Source organism: Petaurus breviceps, unplaced genomic scaffold (genome assembly GCF_028583685.1).
Source record: "Petaurus breviceps papuanus isolate PSGF00001 unplaced genomic scaffold, PetGlider_PUasm1.0 90925, whole genome shotgun sequence".
Taxonomy (NCBI): domain Eukaryota; kingdom Metazoa; phylum Chordata; class Mammalia; order Diprotodontia; family Petauridae; genus Petaurus; species Petaurus breviceps.
In genome coordinates this window covers 12,042,121-12,055,534 of record NW_027187380.1, presented here as the reverse complement: position 1 = coordinate 12,055,534, position 13,414 = coordinate 12,042,121, and positions in this window count along the sequence as shown.

The following is a 13,414-nucleotide window of genomic DNA, read 5'->3' as shown; positions in this document are numbered from 1 at the left end:
AACATATATACACACATTCCACATATGTATTCATATGCCCATATACCCTCATATGTAGACATATATATATACATATATATATATATTTCTAATCCCTTCAACTACTGAGAAAAGTTTCATAAGTTACAATTATTGTTTTTCCATGTAGGAATGTTAATGGTTCAACTTTGATAAGTTTCTTATGATTTCTTTTCCCTGTTTACCTTCTCATGCTTCTCTTGCTTCTTGTATCTGAATGCCAAATTTTCTATTCAACTCTGTTTTTTTCAGCAAGAATGCTTGAAAGTCCTCTATTCCACTGAATGACCATATCTTCCCCTGAAACATGATACTCAGTTTTGCTGGGTAGGTGATTCTTGGTTTTAATCCCAACTCCTTTGCCCTCTGGAATATCATATTCCAAGCCCTTCGATCCCTCAGTGAAGAAGCTGCCAGATGCTGGGTTATCCTGATTGTGTTTCCACAATATTCAAATTGTTTCTTCCTGGCTGCTTGTAATATTCTCTCCTTAATCTGGGAATTCTGGAACCTGGCTATAGTATTCCTAGGAGTTTTCTTTTTGGGATCTTTTTCAGGAGGTGATCGGTGGAGTCTTTCAACCTCTATTTTGCCCTCTGGCACTAAAACATCAGGGCAGTTGTCTTTGAGAACTTCCTGGAGGATGATTTCTAGGTTCTTACTTTGGTCATGGCTTTCAGGTAGTCCAATAATTTTTAAATTATCTCTCCTGGATCTATTTTCCAGGTCAGTGGATTTTCCCCTGAGATATTTCACATTGCCTTCCATTCTTTCATTTGTTTGGATCTGTTTAACAGCATCTTGATTTCTCATAAAGTCATTAGCTTCCATTTGCTCCAGTCTAATTCTGAAGCAATGATTCTCCTCATTGAGCTTTTGAGATTCTTTTTCCATCTGGCAAATTCGGCTTTTTAAGGCATTTTTCTCCTCATTGCCTTTTTTGAGCCTCCTTTGCCATTTGAGTCAGTCTGTTTTTTAAGGTATTATTTTCCTCAGTCAGGCTGTTGATTCTCATTTCATAATTTTCTTGCATTGTTCTCATTTCTCTTCCCAATTTTTCCTCCACTTCTCTTATCTGCTTCTTAAGGTCCTCTATGGCCTGTAACCAGCTTATATTTTCCTTTGAAGCTTTTGGTGCAGGAGTTCTGACTTCACTGTTTTCCTCCTGTTCCATGCTTTGCTCCTTTTTGTCCCCAAAATAGGAGTGTAATGTTGGAATCTTCTGTCTGCTTTGTTTCCTTTGCCTGCTCATTTTGCCACTCAATTACTTGACTTTTGGGCTTTTTGCCACAGTAGGACTCTGCCACCAGACAGGGGAGCTTTCGTCCCAAACGCTGGGGTTTTCTCAGCTGCCGGAGGTATTAGATGGGTACCCTCTCTGAGGTCTCCACACACTCTGGACACACACCCCAGGACCTCCACCCTAGACTGCAATCCAGGCCTTCAGACTGGTCCTTGGTCCCCCTACACTCTGCAGGCCAGGAGCTGAAGCTGCCACGTGGCACTGGCTGGCTGTGCCAGGCGTCTCAGTGGCTTCTCGCCCTGGGGGTAAAAGCCATGCACTCACACTTACTGATCCCAAAGTCCAGACTGCACTGGCCTCTCACTTTGTCCTTCACATCTTTGTTGATAAATCTGGAAACTGCTACTGCTGCTACTGATCTGGAGTCCCTTTGGCTGGGGGCTGGTCAGGCCTGCCCTCGGGCTAAATCCTGGGTGTGGGGCTGGGCTGGGCTCCCAGAATGCTGTGCTGGATACCTGCCAGCCTGCCGGGCTGTCCTCAGTAGGAGGTTAGCTTCTCTGTGTCACTTTGTGAGTTCTGCAGCTCCAAAGTTTGTTTAGAGTCCCCTTTTTACCTGGATTGGGGAAGGTGGAATCCGGAGTAGCGGGAAGGTCATGCTTCTACTCCGACATCTTGGCTCTGCCCCCACCATTTAATATTTAAATGAAGGTGGCTTCTTCTACCAAGGATGGAGAAGGGGAAGAAGGATACTGTGGACTGCATTTGAATTTCTCATTGGTAGTATGCCTGCTCTTTGGTCCCTTCTGCCCCCCTTGGTTTCAGTCCTGAATCACCAGTTGCCTATAGGACATTTCAAACTAGAAACTTGGAAACACTTCAAACTGATCATGTCCAAAACTGAGCTTATTTCTCCCAGATCCTCCTTGTTCAAAGTTTCACTATTTCTGTCAAAGGTATCACCATCCTTCCAGCCTCCCAGGTTTGTAATCTCGGCATTATCCACAACTCTTCATTCTCCCTAATCCCATATATCTACTTGATGATAAAATCTTTTTATCCTTTCTACTAACACAGATACTATCTTGCTTCAGGTTCTCATTCCCTCTTACCTGTATTGTTACAGCAGCATTCTGAGTGATCTCCCTGCCTCACGTGTCTCCCTGATGGGGTGCTTGGAGTGTCTATGTTTGTAAAACCAGTTTGTAAAATCACATTTCCCCCCCCCCCCAGTCTCAGAGCATTAACTCTGTCCCTTCCCCCTGCCAGCACTCTGCCCAGCAACAATTCATGAACTCTTCCCATCACTGGCTGCATTTTCACTCTTCCCCACTCCCTCCTCCTTGGTTGGAGAGGTGAAATACTTTCTGCTTCCAGTTTCTCTGTCTACCACCAGCACTCAGTAACCCTTCCTCCTTTGAGGCTCACTAAATCTACTTCTACTACTGAATTAAAATTCTGGTAGTTGTTATCTACCAACCTCCAAGAGATTCTCCCTTTTCGTCAATGAATTGAACTACCTGCTGCCTTTGGCCCTACACATATGCTTTTGAATGAAACTGAAGGAAATCCTGAAACTAGGCTGAGTCTACTAAAAAAGTTCTATTATATAACTGGGTCCTCACTGCTGCAAGGCAACCTTTTTACATAACCCTAATTAACTAATTATAACATTGGCTACTGTAGTTCTTTCAACCTTTTTCATTCCTCCTCAACTTTCTCTTGGCTCCCCCACCCCCTTCCCTTTCAGCTGAGAAGCTTTCCTCACATTTAGTGAAATTGAGGCCACACACACAGAGCTCCCTCTTTCCTCCTCATCTCACATCACCCAGATGTCTTTTGCCACTGTCTGAAGAGGAGTGGTTTGCCATTTCCTTCTCTAGTTCATTTTCCAGATGGGGAAATTGAGGTAAACAGGGTTAAGTGAAGAGGCAAAGCCCTTCACAACCTGTCCTTGATTCTATCCAGGGTCTTCCTAAATTGATATAGTAGTTATTTTATTTTTCTGGTAATCACGGTTAAGCGACTTGCCCAGGGCCACATAGCTAGTGTCTGAGGTTTGAACTCTAATCTTCCTGACTCCAGGGTCACTGCTTTATTCACTATGCCACCTAGTTGCCCTTTTAGGTTATTTTTAAAAAATGTAATATTGTTTTTTCTTATTATGCTCCTGTTTTAGTTTTTCTCTTCCTCTAATTCTACCTATATCAGGTTTCTTCAATACCAGAACTCAGGGTTAACCAGTAACAACCCTAAAGCCATTTAAGAAATGGATTCATGGTGCTAGGTGGTGCAGTGAATACAGCACCAGCCCTGGAATCAGGAGGACCTGAGTTCAAATTCAGCCTCAGATAATTGGCACACTTACTAGCTGTGTGACCTTGAGCAAGTCATTTAACCCCAACTGCCTTGTCTTCCCCCCTCAAAAAAAAAAGTAATGGATTCATGTTAGTAACCAATTTTAGAATGTGAAATACTTCCTGTCTATTTAAAATCACTGCCTTTCCTCTAGGCCTGAAGGGATTAGGGTAATAATCAGAAGTAGAAAGTGTCTTGGATCACTTAAGTTAGTCTTTAGCCAGCTGGACAGGAGATCTTTGAAAGGGATTGTCAAAGAGCTAAGGAATTGTTGTAGGAAAACAATTCTCTAAGGGTGTGTTGAGGTGAGTGACTATTGTTTTATGTGATAAACCAAATTGTGAAATGAATATATACCTTTCCCTGAACTCTTGTAACTATGTTTTATCATACTGAGAAATGTTCCTTATTCAAGATTCCAATAAATTGTAACTTCAAAATGACATTTTGTAGAGAGTTATCCAAGGGCATGAGGGAACTCTGTCAGTTTGGACATTTCTTTCTCTAAGCAGAAAAATGCTTAGATTACAATAATTTTAAATGAATAAAAAACTGTTTGTGGAAGACTTGTGCCAATAACGGAATTATTAATGGAACACAATAAAGGATTTTCTGTCAGAGAGCTCATATATGCTTTTTTTCTGGTTCAGGATGTTGTCTATGGAGGCTCAAAACTCTCTTGACTTCCCAATATAAGAATTCCCCACTGTGAGGTCCCTATCTCTCACTAAAGGCACATGCCTCTTCAGTTACAGAAGTCATCTTCAGATGAACCTCCCCACTGAGTCGGGACTCCCTGTTTCATTCCCTCAGACTTAATCTCTCCGTTATACTGTCTTGATATACTTGTCTGTGCTATACTCCTGTAGCCCCATTTCTTTTTTAAATTTATTTTGATCTATCTATCTATCTATCTATCTATCTATCTATCTATCTATCTATAGTCAAGGGTACAACACAAGGTCTAGAGTTATTAAGACTCCTCTTTTTTTTTTTTTTTTTGCTTTATAGAGGGGGTAAGGCAGGGCAGTTGGGATTAAGTGACTTGCCCAAGGTCACACAGCTAGTAAGTGTTAAGTGTCTGAAGCCGAATTTGAACTCAGGTCCTCCTGACTCCAGGGCTGGTGCTCTATTCACTGCTCCACCTAGCTGCCCCAAGGAAGACTCCTCTTTCTGGTTTAAATCTGGCCTTACTAGCCAGTGTGACCCTGCACAAGTGTAATGAGAATGGGAATTTGAAGATCTTCCCTGTCCCTTAATAGACCTTCAAATAGAATTTGAAGACCTCCCCTGCTTTGAAAGTAAACTCTGCCCCCCAATAGGCTAAATATAATCACATGAAGCCTGTGATGGAGGGAATTTGCTGAAGGGTGCAGCAGAACCCACAGGAAACTTACCTGATGTGAAGATAAACTCTGCCCCCAATAGGCTGAATGTGGTCACATGGAGCCTGTGATGGGAGGAGTTTGTTGAAGGGAAGCAGAGCCCACAGGAAGCTGGTCAGAGCTATCCAGATGGTGGGAGAGAAAGGACACTCAGGAAAGGAGATAGAGAGGTTTGTGAGTAAATAATTGATCTTGTATTGGTTTGTGGAAAGGCTGAAGGATGCTGTGACTCTCAGTGTTATTATGGCTTCTGAATATCTTTGATACTATGATGGAATCGGCTTACTGGTTTTGGGATTGGGTTTTCTGATGTCTAAATAAATGCTTCATTTCTGTCTTCTATATGGAGAGTTTAGTATATTTTGTGATCGAATGTCATGCAATATTTATAGTTATGGTCTTTATCGTGATCGTGGGCACTGTAAATATTGCATTGACACTACAAGTCACTTAATCCTGTTTGCCTCAGTTTCCTCATCTGTAAAATGAGCTGGAGAAAGAAATGGCAAACCACTCCAATGTCTTTGCCAAGAAAAACCCAAAGGGGGTCACAAAAAGTCGTCTGAGTCAACAACAAAAGGAATAATTCTCTCTTAATTTTCAAAATCATTGACTTGGAAGGATTGCATCATTCTTCTCCTCTATCACCCACTTTAGTTCACAATGATTGAGTTCTGTTCTTCTACCTTCATTTTATTTCTAAGTTCCATTTGCATCTTTGTCCCATTTTGTGTTTTTAAAACTTTTATTCCTTTTTGTTCTTTCTTCATTAAGCCCAGAACATAGGGTAAATTATGTGATAAATGGTTTTATTACTTATTATTTCCTTGGCAACTGTACTTATTTCCTTTCTCTCTGTTAATATTGTTTGGGGTGTTTGCAAGCCAAAATATGTCTGATTTTATTTTTGCCAAGATGCTTCAAATACCTCTCTTTCTGTTGAATATTAATATGGTTTCATTGATAATTTGGCTCAGGTATGTAGGGTATGTAATTTTGTGATGTAGCTTGAGCTTCTTTGCTCTTTGGAATATACTGTAATTCAATCATTTTTGTTGTGTCTGGCTATGACCCCATTTCGGATTTTCTTGGCAGAGATACTGGAATAGTTTGCCATTTCCTTCTCCAGTTCATTTTACAAATGAGGAAACTGAGGCAGACAGGGTTAAGTGACTTGCCCAGGGTCACATAGCTAGTAAGTATCTGAGGTCAGATTTGAACTCAAGGTCCTCCTGACTCCAAAACTTAGCTGCCCCTTCCTCTTTCCCCCCCTGCCCCTCCCCCCCACCTTTGGAATCCATTTATGGATTCTTTCAATTGGTGCTTTGTTTTCTATATTCAAAATTTCTGGGCAATCTTTTTGTATTATTTCTTGCATTGTGGTGTTCAGTTTTGTTTTTTCATTTGCCACATTCTTCTGAGAGCAATATGATCCTTAAGTTATCTCTGTGCAACCCTATCTTCAAGGTCAATCAGTTTAGCTTACATAGAGTTCATGTGTTCTTTTGGAATTTGCTTTTCTTCTGCTGGATTTTCTTCCTTTCCATTATTTTTGTATTCCAAATTTGTTTCATCTCTATTTAATTTCTTTAGAGATACTTTCCATTGTGGATTCATTTTTTGCTAATTTGCAAATTAAACTTCAAAACTCTCTATTGATCTCTATGTTCTGACATATTCCTAATTTTTTCTTTTTAAAAAAATTATTTATTTTTAGTTTTCAACATTCATTTCTATAAGATTTTGAGTTTTAAATTTTCTCTCCCTCCCTCTCCTCCTCCTCCCCAATACAGCATGCAATCTGATATAGGCTCTACTTATATATTCACATTAAACATATTTTCACATTAGTCATGATGTAAAGAAGAATTAGAACAAATGGGAGGAACCATGAGAAAGAAGAAACAAAACCACAAAAGAAAAAGAGAGCAAATAGTATGCTTCCATCTGCATTCAGACTCCAAAGTTCTTTCTCTGAATGTGGATAGCATTTTCCATCATGAGTCTTTTGGAGTTCTTAGATCCTTGCATTGCTGAGAAGGGCTACATCTATCAAAGTCAGTCATGACACAATGTGGTTGCTACTGTGTACAATGTTCTACTGCTTCTGCTCATTTCACTCAGCATCACTTCATATAAGTCTTTCCAGGTTTTTCTGAAGTCTGCCTGCTTATCATTTCTTATAACACAGTAGTATTGCATTACATTCAACATGCCACAAGGAGTTCAAGGATGCCTCCATTATCCATGTCTATAAAGGTAAAGGAATTAGACTATGCCGTGACAATGATAGAGGGAGTCTCTCTCTTAGTCATTTCTGGCAAGATTCTTTCCAGAATCCTCCTTAATAGGCTGATCCTTAACCTGGAAGATGGCCATCTACCTGAGAGCCAGTGTGGCTTCAGAAAGGACGGAGGAATAGTACATATGGTGTCTGCTGCCTGACAACTGTAGAAGAAATTCCAGGAACAGAACAGAGGTCTATACACAACATTTGTAGATCTGACCAAGGCCTTTGATACTGTCATTTGTGAGGGCTTATGGTAAATTGTGTCAAAAATTGGCTGCCCAGAGGAGTTCATCAGCATTGTATGTCAATTTCATGACAGCATATTTGCCTGGGTTTTGGATGATCGACAATGCTTTCATACCTTCCTAGCCCCAAGTGTAATGAAACAAGGCTATGTGCTTGCCCCCATGCTTTTTAGCATGATGTTTTCAGGCATGTCCTCAAATGCTTTCAATGTGGATGAACATGGCATCCAGGTCAGCTACCTCACTGATGGTAAATTTTTCAACTTGAAAAAGCTACAAGCCAAGACCAAAGTGGAGGGAGTGTTGGTGCATTATTTTCTGTTTGCAGCCTCTGAAGAGACAAAGTATGGATCAGTTCTCTGCTGCTAATTATGGCCTAACAATTAACACCAAGAAAGAACAGGTGCTCCAACAGCCACCACCACTCAATCCATAATGTGGCACCATCAGTTATAGCAAATGGATAAGCTTTGAATGCTGTGGGTAAGTTCACTTACCTTGGTAGTACACTTTCCAAGGATGTACACATTGATGATGAGGTTGATACATGCATTGCCAGAGCTAGATCAGTATTTGGGAGGCTCCAAAGTAAGGTATGAGAGAGAAGAGGTATTAGACTGACTACCAAACTGAAGGTCTACAGAGCCATTGTGCTGACCTCATTGTTGTATGCCTGTGAATCCTGGACAGTATACCAGTGCCATGCCAGGAAACTGAATTGCTTCCATTTGAATTGCCTTAGTAAAATTCTGAAGATCACCTGGCAGGATAAGGTACCAGACACTGAGGTCCTTCCTCAAACTAAACTGTCAAGCATTCAAATTCTGCTTCAGAGAGCAGAACTCTAATGGGTCGGCCACATTCGAATGCAAAGCGCACACTTGCCAAATAGACTATTTTATGGAGAACTCACACAAGGCAACTGCTCACAGGTGGTTAGAAGAAGTAACACTCTCAAGGTCTCTCTCAAGAACTTTGGAATTGATTGTGTGACATGGGAGACACTGGCACAGTACTGCTCATCATGGCGTGCCCTCATCAGAGAAGGTACCATGCTCTATAAGCAAAACAGAATTGAAACAGCTCAAATCAATCAGTCATTGATTCACTTTTCTTTGCCTTGTGATCTTTGTTGAGAGTTTGTGTTCTCTTTGAATGTTTATTACTCATCCTTCCTTCTGGTTTAAGTATCTGTCAATTTATCTGCTTGCATTGTGGGCTTTTATTAAGAGTTTTTTTTTTCAAATGCTTTATTAACTTCTGATTTACATCATTAATTTCCACCAGATTTTGAGTTACAAATTTCTCCCCGTTTTTCCCCTACCTACCACCCCAGAATAGAAATCCCACAGGATATCCCCTCCTCCAATCTGTTCTCTCCCATATCGTCTCCCATACCCCTTTAGACTTTTCCAGTAGGGTATGGTGGATCTCTATGCCAAAGTGCCTGTATATCGTCTTTCCCAATTACATGTAAGATAGTATTAATAATAGTATATATGTATATATAATTTTAAACATTTGATTTTAAAACTTTGAATTCCAGATTCATTCCCTTCCTCCCTTGTCACCCACCCTTACTGGGAAGATAAGCAGTTCAGTATAGATTGTACATGTGTAGCTAATGCAAAACAATAACATAGTAGATATATTGTAAAAGACTGACTATATTTCCCTCCCTCCTATCCCACCTCCCACTTGTTCTATTCTCTACTTTGATCCCGTCCCTTTTCAAAAGTGGGCGCTTCCAACTTCCCTCCCCCCAGCCTGGCCTCCCTTCCATCATCCTCCTCTCATCCCCTTCCCCCTACTCTCCTGTAGGATGAGATACCCTATTTAGTTTGTATTTCATTCCCTCCCCAAGCCAAATTCAGTGAGAATAAGGTTGACCCATTCCCTTTTGCCTTCCTATTCTTCCCCTCCATTGTAACCCTTTTCCCTTGCCTCTTCTTTATGAGATAGTTTACCCCATTCTGTCTCTCTCCATCTCCTCTCATTATATTCCTCTCTCACCTCTTAATTTCCCCTTTTAAGTATCATCTCTTCCTATTAAATTGGTCCTGTGCCCTCTATCTATGTATACCTGTAAACATATATACACACATTCACATATGTATTCATATGCCCGTATACCCTCTAATATATACATATATATATATTTATATTTATATTCCCTTCAACTATTTTCATACTGAGAAAAATTTCATCAGCTACAATTATCATTTTTCCATGTAGGAATGTTAATAGTTGAACTTTGATCAGTGTCTTATGATTTCTTTTCCCTGTTTACCTTCTCAAGCTTCTCTTGCTTCTTCTATCTGGATGTCAAATTTTCTATTCAACTCTGTTTTTTTCATTAAGAATGCTTGAAAGTCCTCTATTCCACTGAATGACCATATTTTCCCCTGAAAGATGATACTCAGTTTTGCTATGTAGGTGATTCTTGGTTTTAATCCCAGCTCCTCTGCCCTCCGAAATATCATATTCCAGGCCCTTCGATCCCTCAGTGTAGAAGCTGCCAGATCCTGGGTTATCCTGATTGTGTTTCCACAATATTCAAATTGTTCCTTCCTGGCTGCTTGTAATATTCTCTCCTTGATCTGGGAATTCTGGAACCTGGCTATAATATTCCTAGGAGTTTTCTTTTTGGGATCTTTTTCAGGAGGTGATCGGTGGAGTCTTTCAACCTCTATTTTGCCTTCTGGTTCCAAAACATCAGGGCAATTTTCCTTGAGAATTTCTTGGAGGATAATTTCTAGGTTCTTTTTTTGATCATGGCTTTCAGGTAGTCCAATAATTTTTAAATTATCTCTCCTGGATCTATTTTCCAGGTCAGTGGTTTTTCCCATGAGATATTTCACATTGCCTTCTATTCTTTCATTTGTTTGATTCTGTTTAACATCACCTTGATTTCTCTTAAAGTCACTAGCTTCCCTTTGCTCCAATCTAAATCTGAGGGAACAATTCTCCTCATTGAGCTTTTGAGATTCTTTTTCCATCTGGCAAATTCGGCTTTTTAAGGCATCCCTCTTCTTTTTTTGAGCCTTTTTGAGCCTCTTTTGTCAATTGAGTCAGTCTGTTTTTTAAGGTGTGATTTTCTTCAGTCAGGCTGTTGACTCTCATTTTGTAATTTTCTTGTCATTCTCATTTCTCTTCCCAATCTTTCCTCTACTTCTCTTATTTGCTTCTTAAGGTGCTCTATGGCCTGTAACCAGATCGTATTTTCCTTTGAAGCTTTTGGTGCAGGAGTTCTGACTTCACTGTCTTCCTCCTGTTCCTTGCTTTGCTCCTTTTTGTCCCCAAAATAGGAATCTAATGTTGGAATCTTCTGTTTGTTTTGCTTCCTTTGTCTGGTCATGTCGCCCCTTAGTCACTTGACCCCTGGGCTTTTTGCCACAGTAGGACTCTGCCACCAGACAGGGGAGCTTTCATCCCAAATGCTGGGGTTTTCTCAACTGCTGGAGGTATTAGTTGGGTGCCCTCTGTGAGGCCTCCACATGCTCTGGCAAGCTGGTCATGCACCCCAGCACCTCCACCCTAGACCGCAATCCAGATCCAAGTGGGTTAAAGCAAGAGCGATTACCCCTCAGACTGGTCGCTTGGTCCCCCTACACTCTGCAGGCCAGGAGCTGAAGCTGCCACGTGGTGCAGTGGCTTTTTGCCCCAGGGGCAAAAGCCCACACACTTCCAACTACTGGTCCCAAAGTCCACACTGCACTGACCTCTCACTTTGTCCTGCGCATCTATGTGTTGATAAATCTGGAAACAGCCACAGCTTCTGGTGATCTGGAGTCCCTCCGACTGGCGGTTGGTCAGGCCCACCCTGGGGCTAAAACCTGGGCTGGGGAGTGGCTGGGCTCGGCTCCCAGAGCACTGTGCCAGCTGCTTGCTGCCGGCCTGCAGGACTGTCCTCAGTGGGAGGTTAGCTTCTCTGTATCATTTTGTGGGTTCTGTAGCTCCAAAGTTTGTTCAAAGTCCCCTTTTACATGGATTGGGGAAGGTGGAAGCCAGGGCCATGGGGAGGACCTCCTACTCTACCATCTTGACTCCACCAAGAGTTTTTTTCTTTAAACCTTTGATCCTTCAACCTTTTTTCATATTGTCCCATCATTTACTTTCTGGCTCCTCCTCCCTCTTTGCTGGTGAATTAGTGTTGTTTGTTGTTCATCCTTCTTTATTGAAGAGGAACAATGACATCAGGAGGGTGATTTCTTTACTTGGAAGTAGATTGGATTTAAGTGAGGCAGAGCTGTGCAGAGTCATCAACCTCACTCTCCTCCAGAGTCATTAGAGTCCAATGGCAAGACATAGGTCAAACTGTTAAATCTATCCTCAAGACCAGGCTACAAAGCTATTTCAGACTACATGAGTTGGGTTCACCTGCCTGTCCTTCTTCCTTTACCTTCTTGGGAGGACAGAAATGGCCCTTGATGTTTCAGTACCTTTTCCCTCAGGCCCAGTGCTACTTAGTACATATTGACCCCTGCCCAAATTCCTCCCTAACAGCTCCCTCTTTTCTTCTCACAGTTTGGCTGAACTGCCATTTTTTGCAGTTTGAGGTGAGCACAGAGAGTTTTTAGTCAGTCTTTGTAGCCTTGGAGGACCTTAACTTATGGGTGGGCACAGTAAAATGGCAGCACTTCTGTAGCCCCCTCCACCACCACCTCCTCTTGTGTGTCTGCTGCTTGTTGCACAGCAGGAGCCAGATGGGAGCTTGATGTGATAGCATAGTGTTGGCACGGGGTGGGGGGGGGCAGTGTTCCAGAGCTTAGCTGCCCTTCTAGTAACATAGAGCCTCATGGGAAAGGGGTATTGAGTGAATGCTATAAAGATTTTACTTTGTTGGAATTCTCACTTCTCTATCCAATGATAATTGTTCTACACATTGTGCATGATTCTTTTTTTTAAGGATTAGAAAATTAAAGAGGTTTGGGAAAAGCAACTAGTATTGCCATCTTGCTGGTCACATGACCTAGAAGGATGGTCATATCATTTTAATAGCCACTTCCAAAAGTGTAGTACTTTGAATATAGTTAATATTCTGAAGTGATCGCCCAACTTCCTCCTAAATGATCAACTGGGTCCTCAAAGACTGGATACTAGGTCCTCTAAGAGCTCTTGAATTACTCCCTGAGGAGTTGTATCAAAAGTTATGTTGACTCAGTGACCCATTGTTCCTAGTCTTGCTTGTCAACCATTGTTGGGGGAGTCGCCACCCAGTCTACAGCATTTGCATTACCTGCTATCTATCTTATACTAAGACACCCCTAACTATTAGCCTACACATCCCAGCAACTGCAGAGTAGCTGAGAGGCAATGTCCCATCCCCTTTTGCTGATGTGCCCTGTCCAAACTGTTTACCTCATTATAAAAGCTATCAATCTAAAATCTCTTGATGATCTCCAGTGATCAACCTATCAACGTGTCTTAATAACTTTTAATTCTCTTTCCCCTGAGTTTTGCCTTGTCAATTAGGGAAAAAGCCTGAACAAAGAATTTTCCTTTTAACAGTTGGGAATGTCTTTCTAATACATTAGCGCATGAGGGCTCAACCATGCGCTTCTCATCATGCTCATCAGTTGAGAATTGTGCCAAGCATCCAGTCAGTTTTTACAAGGGAGCATTTACCAATGGTGTAGTTGATACAAAACACTTCCCCAAAGTGCATGGCACACTCCTCTACAAGTATCTATAGAATCTAGGGGGAAATGAGCTCAAGCTTAGAGAGCATATGTGACAAAGTGGTAACTCATCTTCTGGTTGCGAGGAGTCCTTTCTCCCTTTTGTAAGGTTATCACCAAATTCGTCCTAGGCGTGATGTAGCTTCTTCACTGAGCTCTTTGCCGGGTGATAAATCTGTGTCCAGTCTGACCTTGGC